The 16,693-nt window shown below is 38.2% G+C and overlaps 1 protein-coding gene across 3 annotated transcripts in view; it reads right to left on the minus strand.

Moving 5' to 3' along the window:
• The window catches only part of Zyx (lipoma-preferred partner zyxin), a 34,897-nt gene extending 18,524 nt beyond the window's left edge, over positions 1-16,373 (minus strand). Inside the window, exons 1-4 of one of the 3 annotated variants that reach the window (XM_088183222.1) lie at positions 9,184-16,373; positions 8,509-9,111; positions 6,886-8,279; positions 6,074-6,710 (exon numbers count right to left, since the gene is read on the minus strand). The gene's annotated coding sequence lies outside the window, so the exon portion shown is untranslated. Of the gene's footprint in view, positions 1-6,019; positions 6,711-6,885 lie in introns of those variants that run through there. The other 2 variants (XM_088183221.1, XM_088183224.1) reach the window with 2 other exon arrangements.
• Positions 16,374-16,693: the final 320 nt, after the last annotated feature.

Genomic DNA, 16,693 nt, shown 5'->3' on the forward strand with positions numbered 1-16,693 from the left:
GGAATTTTTCTTTGTTGCTCATGACAACTGTATTTTCCTCTCCATTAACTATAGTTTTTATAGATACAGTTTCTCTATTCTTTGTCTCTGTGTATCTTGTGTAGTGACGTCTCATCTCATTTATCAATTTCTGGGCATCAAAACCCTGATATGCTAGTATCGCCTCGCTCTTCGCTGCTATCGCTTCGTCCAGGGCTTTGACATTCAGTTTTCTCACGCTCCATCCGCGTTTGGCATCCATAATTTCCTGCTAGCATCTGGAGTTGCAGGTGATCGGAAGGATGCGGCATAATATGAGTACATGCTAGAGAGGTCAGTCAATTGCTTGTCCTTTCTATGGAGAACCTCATCAATTACTACATGTACTAAAAAGAATAGAATATGAACTCCATTTTCTGAATTTGCCCATCCTCTAGGTATTAAAGCATTGCTGTAAGAACAGAACATTGACCTAGATATGGAAGATTCATTTGTTAAGCCAATGTCTGTCGGTCCACACAAAACTTTACCTATGTTTGAGTGGAAGTATTGGGCAATCTTGATTGGGAAACAGGCTGCCATTCTTGGTACTGTAACTACAGTTGGGGCTAGTGATGTTCCTGTCGGTGTTTATGTTGTATTTTTCTTTGAACCAATTAAGCACGGTCCAGGCTTCCTCTGTGGATTTACTTTGGATCTTAGCCCAGTCATTCCCTCTTATGGCGAATACACAAATCAAAAAGGAAACATCAAGGAATTTTTCTTTGTTGCTCATGACAACTGTATTTTCCTCTCCATTAACTATAGTTTTTATAGATACAGTTTCTCTATTCTTTGTCTCTGTGTATCTTGTGTAGTGACGTCTCATCTCATTTATCAATTTCTGGGCATCAAAACCCTGATATGCTAGTATCGCCTCGCTCTTCGCTGCTATCGCTTCGTCCAGGGCTTTGACATTCAGTTTTCTCACGCTCCATCCGCGTTTGGCATCCATAATTTCCTGCTAGCATCTGGAGTTGCAGGTGATCGGAAGGATGCGGCATAATATGAGTACATGCTAGAGAGGTCAGTCAATTGCTTGTCCTTTCTATGGAGAACCTCATCAATTACTACATGTACTAAAAAGAATAGAATATGAACTCCATTTTCTGAATTTGCCCATCCTCTAGGTATTAAAGCATTGCTGTAAGAACAGAACATTGACCTAGATATGGAAGATTCATTTGTTAAGCCAATGTCTGTCGGTCCACACAAAACTTTACCTATGTTTGAGTGGAAGTATTGGGCAATCTTGATTGGGAAACAGGCTGCCATTCTTGGTACTGTAACTACAGTTGGGGCTAGTGATGTTCCTGTCGGTGTTTATGTTGTATTTTTCTTTGAACCAATTAAGCACGGTCCAGGCTTCCTCTGTGGATTTACTTTGGATCTTAGCCCAGTCATTCCCTCTTATGGCGAATACACAAATCAAAAAGGAAACATCAAGGAATTTTTCTTTGTTGCTCATGACAACTGTATTTTCCTCTCCATTAACTATAGTTTTTATAGATACAGTTTCTCTATTCTTTGTCTCTGTGTATCTTGTGTAGTGACGTCTCATCTCATTTATCAATTTCTGGGCATCAAAACCCTGATATGCTAGTATCGCCTCGCTCTTCGCTGCTATCGCTTCGTCCAGGGCTTTGACATTCAGTTTTCTCACGCTCCATCCGCGTTTGGCATCCATAATTTCCTGCTAGCATCTGGAGTTGCAGGTGATCGGAAGGATGCGGCATAATATGAGTACATGCTAGAGAGGTCAGTCAATTGCTTGTCCTTTCTATGGAGAACCTCATCAATTACTACATGTACTAAAAAGAATAGAATATGAACTCCATTTTCTGAATTTGCCCATCCTCTAGGTATTAAAGCATTGCTGTAAGAACAGAACATTGACCTAGATATGGAAGATTCATTTGTTAAGCCAATGTCTGTCGGTCCACACAAAACTTTACCTATGTTTGAGTGGAAGTATTGGGCAATCTTGATTGGGAAACAGGCTGCCATTCTTGGTACTGTAACTACAGTTGGGGCTAGTGATGTTCCTGTCGGTGTTTATGTTGTATTTTTCTTTGAACCAATTAAGCACGGTCCAGGCTTCCTCTGTGGATTTACTTTGGATCTTAGCCCAGTCATTCCCTCTTATGGCGAATACACAAATCAAAAAGGAAACATCAAGGAATTTTTCTTTGTTGCTCATGACAACTGTATTTTCCTCTCCATTAACTATAGTTTTTATAGATACAGTTTCTCTATTCTTTGTCTCTGTGTATCTTGTGTAGTGACGTCTCATCTCATTTATCAATTTCTGGGCATCAAAACCCTGATATGCTAGTATCGCCTCGCTCTTCGCTGCTATCGCTTCGTCCAGGGCTTTGACATTCAGTTTTCTCACGCTCCATCCGCGTTTGGCATCCATAATTTCCTGCTAGCATCTGGAGTTGCAGGTGATCGGAAGGATGCGGCATAATATGAGTACATGCTAGAGAGGTCAGTCAATTGCTTGTCCTTTCTATGGAGAACCTCATCAATTACTACATGTACTAAAAAGAATAGAATATGAACTCCATTTTCTGAATTTGCCCATCCTCTAGGTATTAAAGCATTGCTGTAAGAACAGAACATTGACCTAGATATGGAAGATTCATTTGTTAAGCCAATGTCTGTCGGTCCACACAAAACTTTACCTATGTTTGAGTGGAAGTATTGGGCAATCTTGATTGGGAAACAGGCTGCCATTCTTGGTACTGTAACTACAGTTGGGGCTAGTGATGTTCCTGTCGGTGTTTATGTTGTATTTTTCTTTGAACCAATTAAGCACGGTCCAGGCTTCCTCTGTGGATTTACTTTGGATCTTAGCCCAGTCATTCCCTCTTATGGCGAATACACAAATCAAAAAGGAAACATCAAGGAATTTTTCTTTGTTGCTCATGACAACTGTATTTTCCTCTCCATTAACTATAGTTTTTATAGATACAGTTTCTCTATTCTTTGTCTCTGTGTATCTTGTGTAGTGACGTCTCATCTCATTTATCAATTTCTGGGCATCAAAACCCTGATATGCTAGTATCGCCTCGCTCTTCGCTGCTATCGCTTCGTCCAGGGCTTTGACATTCAGTTTTCTCACGCTCCATCCGCGTTTGGCATCCATAATTTCCTGCTAGCATCTGGAGTTGCAGGTGATCGGAAGGATGCGGCATAATATGAGTACATGCTAGAGAGGTCAGTCAATTGCTTGTCCTTTCTATGGAGAACCTCATCAATTACTACATGTACTAAAAAGAATAGAATATGAACTCCATTTTCTGAATTTGCCCATCCTCTAGGTATTAAAGCATTGCTGTAAGAACAGAACATTGACCTAGATATGGAAGATTCATTTGTTAAGCCAATGTCTGTCGGTCCACACAAAACTTTACCTATGTTTGAGTGGAAGTATTGGGCAATCTTGATTGGGAAACAGGCTGCCATTCTTGGTACTGTAACTACAGTTGGGGCTAGTGATGTTCCTGTCGGTGTTTATGTTGTATTTTTCTTTGAACCAATTAAGCACGGTCCAGGCTTCCTCTGTGGATTTACTTTGGATCTTAGCCCAGTCATTCCCTCTTATGGCGAATACACAAATCAAAAAGGAAACATCAAGGAATTTTTCTTTGTTGCTCATGACAACTGTATTTTCCTCTCCATTAACTATAGTTTTTATAGATACAGTTTCTCTATTCTTTGTCTCTGTGTATCTTGTGTAGTGACGTCTCATCTCATTTATCAATTTCTGGGCATCAAAACCCTGATATGCTAGTATCGCCTCGCTCTTCGCTGCTATCGCTTCGTCCAGGGCTTTGACATTCAGTTTTCTCACGCTCCATCCGCGTTTGGCATCCATAATTTCCTGCTAGCATCTGGAGTTGCAGGTGATCGGAAGGATGCGGCATAATATGAGTACATGCTAGAGAGGTCAGTCAATTGCTTGTCCTTTCTATGGAGAACCTCATCAATTACTACATGTACTAAAAAGAATAGAATATGAACTCCATTTTCTGAATTTGCCCATCCTCTAGGTATTAAAGCATTGCTGTAAGAACAGAACATTGACCTAGATATGGAAGATTCATTTGTTAAGCCAATGTCTGTCGGTCCACACAAAACTTTACCTATGTTTGAGTGGAAGTATTGGGCAATCTTGATTGGGAAACAGGCTGCCATTCTTGGTACTGTAACTACAGTTGGGGCTAGTGATGTTCCTGTCGGTGTTTATGTTGTATTTTTCTTTGAACCAATTAAGCACGGTCCAGGCTTCCTCTGTGGATTTACTTTGGATCTTAGCCCAGTCATTCCCTCTTATGGCGAATACACAAATCAAAAAGGAAACATCAAGGAATTTTTCTTTGTTGCTCATGACAACTGTATTTTCCTCTCCATTAACTATAGTTTTTATAGATACAGTTTCTCTATTCTTTGTCTCTGTGTATCTTGTGTAGTGACGTCTCATCTCATTTATCAATTTCTGGGCATCAAAACCCTGATATGCTAGTATCGCCTCGCTCTTCGCTGCTATCGCTTCGTCCAGGGCTTTGACATTCAGTTTTCTCACGCTCCATCCGCGTTTGGCATCCATAATTTCCTGCTAGCATCTGGAGTTGCAGGTGATCGGAAGGATGCGGCATAATATGAGTACATGCTAGAGAGGTCAGTCAATTGCTTGTCCTTTCTATGGAGAACCTCATCAATTACTACATGTACTAAAAAGAATAGAATATGAACTCCATTTTCTGAATTTGCCCATCCTCTAGGTATTAAAGCATTGCTGTAAGAACAGAACATTGACCTAGATATGGAAGATTCATTTGTTAAGCCAATGTCTGTCGGTCCACACAAAACTTTACCTATGTTTGAGTGGAAGTATTGGGCAATCTTGATTGGGAAACAGGCTGCCATTCTTGGTACTGTAACTACAGTTGGGGCTAGTGATGTTCCTGTCGGTGTTTATGTTGTATTTTTCTTTGAACCAATTAAGCACGGTCCAGGCTTCCTCTGTGGATTTACTTTGGATCTTAGCCCAGTCATTCCCTCTTATGGCGAATACACAAATCAAAAAGGAAACATCAAGGAATTTTTCTTTGTTGCTCATGACAACTGTATTTTCCTCTCCATTAACTATAGTTTTTATAGATACAGTTTCTCTATTCTTTGTCTCTGTGTATCTTGTGTAGTGACGTCTCATCTCATTTATCAATTTCTGGGCATCAAAACCCTGATATGCTAGTATCGCCTCGCTCTTCGCTGCTATCGCTTCGTCCAGGGCTTTGACATTCAGTTTTCTCACGCTCCATCCGCGTTTGGCATCCATAATTTCCTGCTAGCATCTGGAGTTGCAGGTGATCGGAAGGATGCGGCATAATATGAGTACATGCTAGAGAGGTCAGTCAATTGCTTGTCCTTTCTATGGAGAACCTCATCAATTACTACATGTACTAAAAAGAATAGAATATGAACTCCATTTTCTGAATTTGCCCATCCTCTAGGTATTAAAGCATTGCTGTAAGAACAGAACATTGACCTAGATATGGAAGATTCATTTGTTAAGCCAATGTCTGTCGGTCCACACAAAACTTTACCTATGTTTGAGTGGAAGTATTGGGCAATCTTGATTGGGAAACAGGCTGCCATTCTTGGTACTGTAACTACAGTTGGGGCTAGTGATGTTCCTGTCGGTGTTTATGTTGTATTTTTCTTTGAACCAATTAAGCACGGTCCAGGCTTCCTCTGTGGATTTACTTTGGATCTTAGCCCAGTCATTCCCTCTTATGGCGAATACACAAATCAAAAAGGAAACATCAAGGAATTTTTCTTTGTTGCTCATGACAACTGTATTTTCCTCTCCATTAACTATAGTTTTTATAGATACAGTTTCTCTATTCTTTGTCTCTGTGTATCTTGTGTAGTGACGTCTCATCTCATTTATCAATTTCTGGGCATCAAAACCCTGATATGCTAGTATCGCCTCGCTCTTCGCTGCTATCGCTTCGTCCAGGGCTTTGACATTCAGTTTTCTCACGCTCCATCCGCGTTTGGCCTCTGGCGGTGGTCTATGGTTGCGGGTAGTGAGCTCGAAGCTGATGTATCTATGGTCGCTGTGTAAGTATTTGCCTAGCACTAAATTACTTCGTTCCTTCTTTCTGATGTCAACATTGTCTGATACCAATTGGATTGCAAGTTCCTAAATAAAAAGCTTTCTACGGCTTCGATCAGACTTTCCAATCTGGAAACTTTGTAATCCAAATACGTCTGACGCAGGAGTATTGCCTAGTCATCTTATCACTGGTATCGACAGCACCTTTTGTATGATTATAGTGCAATATAATCCAGGCTTCATTTTTAAATCATCAGCAGTCAATTTATTATCGAAAAATTCTGTAGACAAGAGGGCAACGGTTCTTATTTTCGGAACATATGATACTAAAGTCATATCTTAGGCAAAACCGAAGAGGCTTGTATTCTTCTCTGTCTTTAGATGGGAGGAATTTCCCTCTTGTTGGATCGAAGTATCCCAGTTATTGTGATGTTTTTTCTAATAACTTTTTAGCTAGTGGAACAGAAGTAAAAAGTTATCAGTTGTCACACCCCGTCCTGAACCGAAGTAAAGTTGTAACAAATCCATCACAACTGTTATAAATATACAGATAATGTTATTACTTGAGTATCCTTTTATATATATTATTATATTATTGTTCATGTTATCGTAAGGTATTTCTCAATTTTATGTAAACGTATAAATAGGCCCGACCCACTGGTAAAGAGAGAATCAGAGTGGGATTTGTGAACGGAGGCCGAACGCTAGACATTGCTTCGATTGTAAATAATTGTCACAAATAAAAACTGTACAACACAACTCATTCTCCCTGGTTGATTTCCCTTCTGTTATTAACCTGACCAGTGTATACTTGTAAATTTAAGGTATATGCAGTTTGAGAATTTGCCACTGCCCATATTTAAATTCCATAATGTCCTGGTTTGCTTTTCATGTACATCCGAAATGTACAATTTCCTCGATAAGCAGCCAGCCTTTCGTCAATTATTACCATGTTTCATCGAATATAAGACCGGGTCTTATATTCATTTCATAGCCAAAAAATGTACTAGGTCATATTTTCGATGTAGACATATTTTTGTGAGAAAAACCAAAAGTACAAAACACTACTTTATTAAACCTTAAGATTTATGCAATCAAAATTATTTATTTGTTAAGCAAGAGCAACATAAATTAACAAAACAAAACATTTAAAAATAGAAACATGAAACATTTATTCTAACACCATAATTTCATCCTCTTCTGGGATGTCGTCATAACACATTAAACTTCGAACGCCGGACTGTATTTCTTGCAAATGGATCTCTTCTAGAATACGTGGACCAAATTTCTCGTGTTTAGCGATATAACTTTCTTTGAAGGAAAACTTCTTGTCCAAATATCCTGCACGAAGTGCATTGGCTACACAATTGGCGGTAATTTTATTCCATGAATTATTTACCTATTTCACAATATCTGTCTGTTTCCACGTTGGTTTCTCATAATTCTATGTTCGATGTGATCATTAATGTCAATCCACAAATAATCCTTGAATGGTATGTTGATGACAAGATCTAAAGATTGTAGGTATGAAATCATTCCAGCAGGAATCATTATTTGATCAATTTTTCTCTTGTCCAGAAATTGTTTCATGTCTTTGGCACGATGAGTGCTGGCTGAATCCCACACCAAAAGATCTCTTGAGAACCTCGAAGAATAGATGGCAGAATTATAAATCAACCCATTGTCTAACAACCGCTTGAGTGCACCATGATTTTTCCGTTTCAAGAACATAAATTCCTGAAACATTTTGTATTTTGCCTCCCTTGCCTTTTGCAATTATAAGTGGTGGGACTTTTGTTCCATCAAGGCGAATTGCCAAAACACAGGTAACTTGCACTTTCGTATACTGATGAAGAAACGTAGATCGACGAGGCACCTCTGTTTTCAACAGTAGTTTTTGTTTCTTGGCCCATGCATACTGAAGTTTCATCCATAGCAATCATATTGAGAAAAGTTGATTGTATCAACTAATAAGTGCTTGAATGCAAGTGTACGTTTAATCACTTCGACGTCTTCTAATTTGAAGTGTTGTCGTTCTTCGCAAAGAAAGCTCATATCGCTGAAAGAAGTTATCCAACCAACCTTGTGATGCTTTGAATATCTATGGAGATATGAATCCAAAGAGTCTGTTCTGTAAGATGAAAAAATATTTTTTTATAGTATTTTTTTCCCGCGTTTTCTAGGAAGTGGGTAGTTAGAAAGATGTTGATCGACTCGATCAACACCCCCCCATTGTAAAATTATAATCAATGGCCACTTTGGATTTCGTTATATTTTTATTCCTTTTTTCTATTTCCATAGTATTTATACCATGGATAGTGGAAAGAGAGTACACATGACAATGTCGATTTTATACTCACTGATCAACAGCTCCAGCTCGCCAGTTTTGTGTCGAATTCCACATGAATTCAATGTCAGCAAATTCAAGTTCTTTTTAAAAGAGGACATCTAAGTACTCTACCATCATGATGGCTATCTCCATTTTGTTCGCACACTTGCCAGCTTTGACCCGAATCTCCTGAAGTACGAGGAGCATCTTCCGTAGATCCGAGGAGGACATGGGGGCATCCTCTGCGCCGGTGCTTGGTACTGCTGTCGGCTCTGGTTGTGGTCTTTGAGCCTGCTTGAGATTAGCGGCCGCAGCTGAGAAGTTCTTTGCCGGTTGGGATGGTCGGAGTGCGGGGAAATGCTCCTGAACTAAGTTAAATGTCAGTCCAGGTGCAGCCGGGGCGACAGTCGCGACGGTAGCTGGCCTTTGGTGTCTCCTCTGAGTCTGGACAAGGTACTCCTTCGTGCGAGGGCAGTCCTTGAAATTGGCCGGATAATCCTCTTCGCATCCGATGCACTTCGCTGGTGTCTCACGGTCCGTTTTCGAGCAATCGGCGGTTGCGTGACTGCCGGTACATTTGACGCATCGTGGGGCTCGGTGGCAGTTTTTGGCTGCGTGTCCATAAAGCTGACACCTGAAACATTGGGTTAAATGTCCATTGTTACGCTTATACCTTTCCAGAATGGCCTTGGCGAAACAAACGTACCGGATGTTTTTGATTGCAGCTGTCTTGGTTTCCGAAGAGAACTGAACCAAGAAGAGTCGAGAGCCACCCAGTACCTCCGTCTTTGTCTTCATTGTCGTCACTTTGACGAAATTGAGTCCTTGCCTTTAGAGTTCAACAGCGATGTCTTCAGTTGGGACTTCTAGTAGTAGACTTTACTGTCTTGTCCTCGTCGGTAGTAAAGCTATGAAATGGGCGATGCCCCCTCAATCCTTCCATTAGTAATGCTCGTTGCTCGAGCGAAGAACGCTGGACGAAGACATTGCCCTTTCCAGTGTAACGCAACGTGAAGTTGCTGGATTTGGTGACGGATTTAATAAGGTCCGTCGTTTGAAGATGCGTGCCCGTGACTTCCATAGTCACAGGCGGAACTCTGCTTGATTTGCTTCCCATTACCTCGGGAAGCTTTTCGAATCTGTTTTGGCTCGGGGCTGGTCCGGGGCTCCTAGACTCTGGCGGGTTTTTTTCGGAAGTTGCCATTCCGAATCTTGACTGGGGTTGAGGAACGCCTTAACCGTTCCCACAGAACGCTTACGCATCTGCGTTTTTTTCATGGCGCTGTTGTTTTTGGTAGGCAGCGAGCAAGTTTGTTCAGCGGCGCAGCTGGCAGGTCCGGGTGTGTACAGCAGCGGGGTCTGCGCACAGAGCACGAGGTGCGTCCGTACACTGCGGAGACACAAAACGGAATGTGCCCGAAGGTGCCAATGGTCTTGTTCTCTGATGTTCTTTGCATAAAGGTGCGACACTTTTCCCTGCGTATATGTCAAATTTTAAGATGTAACCCAAAGTTGAATCAGCCATGCACCAGACTTTGTAGCCTCTTTTCACTGGCTTCATAGGCATGTATTGCTTCAGTGACGATCGTCCCTTGAATGGTATCATCGATTCGTTGATAGAGAGATACGAAGACGGTGTACACATCTTTGCAGTTATCATTCATGTTGTCAATAAGGGGTCGCATTTTGTGAAGTTTATCATGATCAGGATTTTTCCTATCTGTATTTTTCTCATTATCGTTAACATGTAAATTTTCCAACAACTTTTTGAATTTAATATTATCATTTACAGGATATTTACCGCGAATAGAAAATAATTTTACTAAGGAGATATCTGCTCCAGTATCGATGAGGAATTTTATAGGTTGCTCTGATTGATGACAGGGTAATTCTACATATCCAGTGATATTACTCAATTGAAATATTCTGCCTGACAATTTTACAGGTTCCGGGGCACGGCAGCTGCCACGGAATCGTTAGGAGTTTAAAGAACTTCCAATTGACCTTCGTGCAGAATGAGAATTATTTGATTGGATTCGATGTTTGTCCTGACAATCTTTTATCATATGACCAAATTGTTTACATTTATAACATTGTATATTATCGCGATTAGTTTTGTTTACGACAATCTGCGATTAAATGACCGGGTTTCTTGCAATAGTTACAATTTATTTTAGAATTTACATTAAACATCATAGGTTCTCTCTTTACAAACGTTTTCTGATGAGATGGGATATTTCCATGAACATTTTTATAACAATTAAAATTACTGTGACCAGGTTTTTTTACAATTTGAACATACTTTTTGTGAAAAGGAGTTGGTTTTTTTTGCGAAGTTCACTATTTTTTCTTTGTCCAATGCGATTTCAGATGCTATTTCGAAGGTTGTCGGATTTCGTGCACGTAAAATAACATTGTAACGTGGATGAACACCTATTAAGAATGCTTAAAGAGCAATTTCTTTAATCATGGCGATTTTGCCAATCAATTTTAAGGGATTAGTCGTATCCGATTTGGCTGAATAACATTGCTCGATACGTTGGGTATAAGCAAGAACATTTTCATGATGTAGTTGCTTACAAGATCGTAATTCCATTAGGAGTTGTGGAAACTTTTTCGTGTCTGAGAAATTGTCCACAAGAAAATTTTTTAAGTCTCCCATGTTGTTAGATCACGGGTACTAATTACTAGATCGGCTTTACCGATTATTTGGGATTGCACATAAGCGAAAAGAGTTGGTTTTTGTTCTGCGGTGGCGAGGGAGAATGCATGCTCGCATTTCCTCAAAAATGGATATAATTTGTCTTTGCTTCCATCAAAAACCGTTACAAATTTGGTTAAGAGTTCGAGAGATAAGTTAACCATTTTGGTATTTTTGATTTATTTTAAGATATAAGATTTAGAAGATTATCGACAACGGTGAATTTAGATTTAGATAGATTCACACTACTTGAATTAGGATCGAATTTGAACAAATACAAAGAAAATCTGGATTAATTTCGACTTACTAGAAATTGATTCCGATGATCATGGTAGAAGTGCTGTTGCTGTAGATTCGGCTACTCTGTTGTCCTGCTGCTAGGCTGCTCTTTTAGTTGAATTTCTGCGGTCGTTCGCTCAGTCGAGGCTCGGATGAAGATCGTAATAAGGAAGAGTGGCTCAAGAAGTGTAAAATCTGCTGCTACAATTTCTGTAGTTTTTCAATCAGTCGAGATTCGGATGAGGGTCGTCACAAGGAAGAGTGGCTCGAAGAACTCGAAGTGCACCACTGATTGTGATTCTTGAATGTCCAGTTGAAGTTGCCGAATCCAAATATCTGGCCAATGAAGACTTGAAAGTCTTGCTCCAATGGTGTTGACGGATAGGTTGCACGTACTGCTGATACCTCTTGTCTTGCCGTATTGGAGTGCCAGATCCCACTTCTGACATCAATTTTATTTATTTTATGTTTGACATAAATTGTAGAGGAGGAAAAGACTCGCCATAACGTCTCCTGAGTTAAATCACTTATTTATTATTGAAACCGAGTCGCCGCGGCCATTAGGGCCGATGGGCGGATGGCCCATAACCGTAACTCATAGGGTTTTAATTCGTTTTTGAAAAACTAACAATAAAAACAATAAGATCAGTGAGGACCTAGTCATTCTGTTTCAGAGAATAAAACTAAATTTTATACTAAACGTACTAGGGATCCAAAAGATTACAGTATTGTAAAATATAGGCCAAAAGTCAGTTTACCATTTCGAAATAAAATTAATTTTTCGGTGTTAGAAATTCTCTAAAAAAATATGCAACGTGTACAACAAAACTCTAAAAAAGAATCAAAGGCATCATTTGTAAAGAAAAAATATTAATTAGATAAAAAATAAAAGGAAAATTTATAATACATAACAATCTATATATATATATATATACTAAAGGTTTTTTTTTTCGATATAAAAAGATTGATCAATGGACTGCAGCTTCAGAATATAATTTAAAGTTACATATGTAACCAGAAATTGATTCACACACCATTCTATTCAAAATCCCGTATTTGACAATTTTCATTGGATTATAAAGTTTAAATTATAATCGGTCTCTCCAGGGTATCATCCCTTCGTCTAACGATAAATTTTGATTTGGGGTATACATTTTTTGAAATTTTTCTGTAAAATAATCGATGATTAATTTTAACTTTTATCAACCTGTCCAGATTATCAGGCGCATTTTCATCATTATGAAAGTGCAGAAAACTCAATATTTGCTTAAATCTATTTCTACTCATTGTTTTCGAAAAATACGGAGTTTCAACTTTTTCGTTGGTGCTCCAATATTCATTTATGGATTTTTTCTGACTAATCCCATTATTAGAATAAGCCCAAACCATTTTTTAAGTTCGGGAATTGTGACATCGTACCATTTCCGAGTGTGTGCCACATCCTTATATTTGTGTTTATTGTCAGTATAATATTTATTTGTTTAATAAAAAGGGATGATACATCTTCTTCGCTCTCGTGGTTTTCTGGGAAAACATTCAATCCCGGTACGCCTTCAAAATCTTGTAAATTTTTTGGTGGGTCGAAATCTGACCAATCTAGATTTAACTCGACGATTTCCTCTTCTGAATCATCCGACACTACGTTCATTACACGTGCAATGGCGAACTTGATTCATCGTCAGTTTCACATAATTCACTTTCACAATCGCTCGGGAGATCCGAAAGAGGGTCTGCGTAGTTCTCGTCCAAATATGTATCTTCTCCGTCATTCATTTTAGGGGTAGACATTTTATTGATAAGAAAACGTAACACAATTTACGCGACAATTAAACTGAATAGAAAAAAACTTCAAAACTTTGAACACACGCAATCCGACGCGACGCGCAAAGTTTAGGCAAAGTTGGTAGAATGTTGGACATAATTTACCGAATTTGGTCATAACAGTGCATCCAACAATATGATGTTTGTAATCTATTCCTAACGAGTTTAAATGCTTAGTAACAGCTTCAAATATATTTGTTGCGGTATAAAATACTATGTCCGAGATTAAACGAATCATCTGTTGAGGCACCATGAAGAATTATATTTATATATTTTTTCATTCATGTACTGGTACATTCATCTAGTGTTAAACTAAACGCTGATTATTGGTTACCTTCTTCAATAATGTAGAAGTAATTATTGCTTTCATATTTTAATAATGATTATGAACCAGGTTCATATCTTCACTTTCGTTTTTCGGCAACCTATATCCTGATTTTGCAATAGATTTTCGGATAAACTCTGACCTAGTTATTGCTCTTATAGATATGCCGTCTACAGCGGCCAATTTCGCGACAATTTCTTCCAAACTTTTTCATTGAACAAAAGATAATATTGTCTTGGGTTTTTTGATGGAGTTTTCGATCGTAATATCAGATGCCGTATCTGTCTCGTTTTCCCTCATTAGGATTAATATTATGTATTTTAAGATGTTTCAATAAAGCTGATGTGCTTGAATCCCGGATAGCTATTTTAGTTTTGCATACGTTGCAACTTGCTCCATTCAGTTTGTCTGATGAAGATGGCAACAGTGTGAAATGGTTCCAAACCCTCGAAATTTTCTTGTTCGGTATGGTAATATTAAAAACAAATTAAAATAAATTAGGAATGATCAGGGCAATACGAGAGCATAAGGGTGAATAGAAAATTATAAGTATCTTTGTTGTATAACACATTTAAAAACTCACTGTTCTACATTTTTATGTAACCCTAAATTATTACAATAAAATATCTGCGAGTATGTACGTATTTGAAGATGAGATGCATATAATAGGTGAGATGGTGGGCATTCGCTTTCAAATGTGGGTTTTGGCAATATGCGTGCGCGTATCAATATTAGATATTATGTATGTTAATATTATCGGAAAATATTTTTTTAATATGCATAAATTTTAAATCGACCGGGACAAATGACTCGGACAGGGATACTGAAACACAGACCTCAAAACCGGAACGTATGGCAGCCCTATGCTAGATGGCAGTAGTGAATAAAATTGGGAAACATAAGTATCACTGATCTTTTTAGGACAATTTCGAAAGTGGGAAACCGTATTCCCACCGGCCACGAAAGTGATTTTTCGCTAATTGTCATTTTCTTCATTTGACGTTTCTGATTTTTTAACTGATCTTCTAATCTCATAAAAAATCAAATGGCTTATCAATGAGATCACTATACTTTAAGTGCAAATGACGCATAAGTTGCATCATTTGATAACATTTCCAAACATACCGCTCAGTAGTGTTGTGAATATTGTCCACTTCCAAACTTTACAGTGAAACCAAACTTTAAATACTCTTTATCATATTTCCTAGTTAGATTTCTTTTAAACTTTTTTGTTTTTGGTGAACATTCTGAATTATCAACCCATTTGATTTTAGAAGCAATAGATGTCACTGCAGCTGGGGCCGGTTTTTTAATAATAGCGTATTTTTTTATAAATAAAAATTCGAGTGACGCTGCCGGGGCACAAACCCGCAACCACAGAGTTACTAGTCTGAGACGTTACGAACTACGCTATTCCGTAGTAAGCTTACTAAAACAATTTAGTAAGATGGATGCGGTTGCATGTTTTTACATAACAAGTCAATATCTGGTTTAATCTCAGAGATGCTAACTCGCAAGGAATCTTTCGAAGTCTGTGGAAAGACATGACCTGTGCTTGTTTTTTATTATAAGTATTGACGAAAATGCTGTTTCACATATGTATGTAGTTGCAAAAGGAATAAGGATTAACAGGGCTTCTTTTGCAATGGACGGATATTCTTGCTGTCACTATCCAAAATTCAGAAATATTTTTTCATTGAATTTCGTTTCTATCATATCATCTGATCTGATATCGGTCAACTCATCTTGAGCTGCCCATATAATGTGATCATATTTTAAGGATTTTGCAAATGGCGTTCTTACCAATTGTACTTTTGCTCCACATTCAAGTTTGGGAAATATTTTTTGAAATATTGTATTGGTTCGGCCATGTGACTAAGTATAACCTTTTTTATTGGAGCCGAGAGTGATATTTCATGAGTTGTAAGAAACTCATTCAAACATGAAAACATCTCCGTGCATCCTTGACTAATACCATTTGACCACGAATTAAGTTTTTGTTGGAAAGTCTGAAGTTTTATATTCATGATCAAAATGTTGCTTTCTTTTCCCTGAAGTAAAAGATTTATTAATTCATTAACTTTGCCAAATAAGATGCAAAACACATCCATTTCACAAAAGAAAGAAGAGTTCTGGTTTTTTATCAGAAAGAAAAATGCTAATTTTAGCGATCGAACTTGGGCTGAATACTTGGCTACTTTTGAATTATTTTTTCTTTTTAGAAAAGTTAACAACTCTTTTGAATCGGAATCAAAATTTGCTAATAGTGACAAGCCGTTTTCCTCACTTAAAAGTCCTTTGTCTGTTATTGACTTGACTATATTTTCTAAATTAACTATTTTTTTTGTTTCTTCGATAAAGTTTTTGCCTTAGTGTGTGTACTATATTTTCACGTTTTTTTGAAATAACCCTAACGTGATTTAATTTTCGTAATAAATTAATTTTTCTATGGGAATTGTAAGCATCAGTATTCGAAATTGACGAAATTGACGGGAGTGGAGACGATGGTTGGTTTTTTAAAGGGACTGAGTTTGGTATTAATCGTTTATACCCACCTTTTATGGTAAAAAACGAATCTGGGTTAAAATGCTCCGAACAGATGACACTTCTCACGGATGGCTTCCATGAAGGACGTAAAATATGTTCAAGCCATATTTTCTGTAATTTTGGTTCTAAAGGAAATCTAAAAAACGTGTATAATATTACTAACCCTTATATGTGACAAAAATATTTACTAATGAAATATATTATTTTTATCATTTATATTTAATTTAACTCCAATATAACGGGATGCTGGGGAGTTTGACGAGTCCCATCCAGATAATGAGACCAAAAAATCTTTTCATTTCATTCATGTTTGTGGGTGACCATGCGTGAAGGCGAGAAAATGATCCAAGACTATTGCCTTGCAGCACTTGAACGGCGTACCGATTAGTTTCCACTGAAATCGTTTCGAACATATCGTCCGTTACAAAAAGTTGAAAAAAGTCACTGGGCTCTCCTTGAGGCAATTTCTCTGCGATTTCACATTTCACGCCAGATAAACTCACAAAAGGCCTCACAGTAGCTGTCGCACCCACAGGATTGAAC

Source organism: Plectrocnemia conspersa, unplaced genomic scaffold (genome assembly GCF_051122295.1).
Source record: "Plectrocnemia conspersa isolate PC_06_02 unplaced genomic scaffold, ASM5112229v1 ptg000003l, whole genome shotgun sequence".
In the NCBI taxonomy this organism is placed as follows: Eukaryota; Metazoa; Arthropoda; class Insecta; order Trichoptera; family Polycentropodidae; genus Plectrocnemia; species Plectrocnemia conspersa.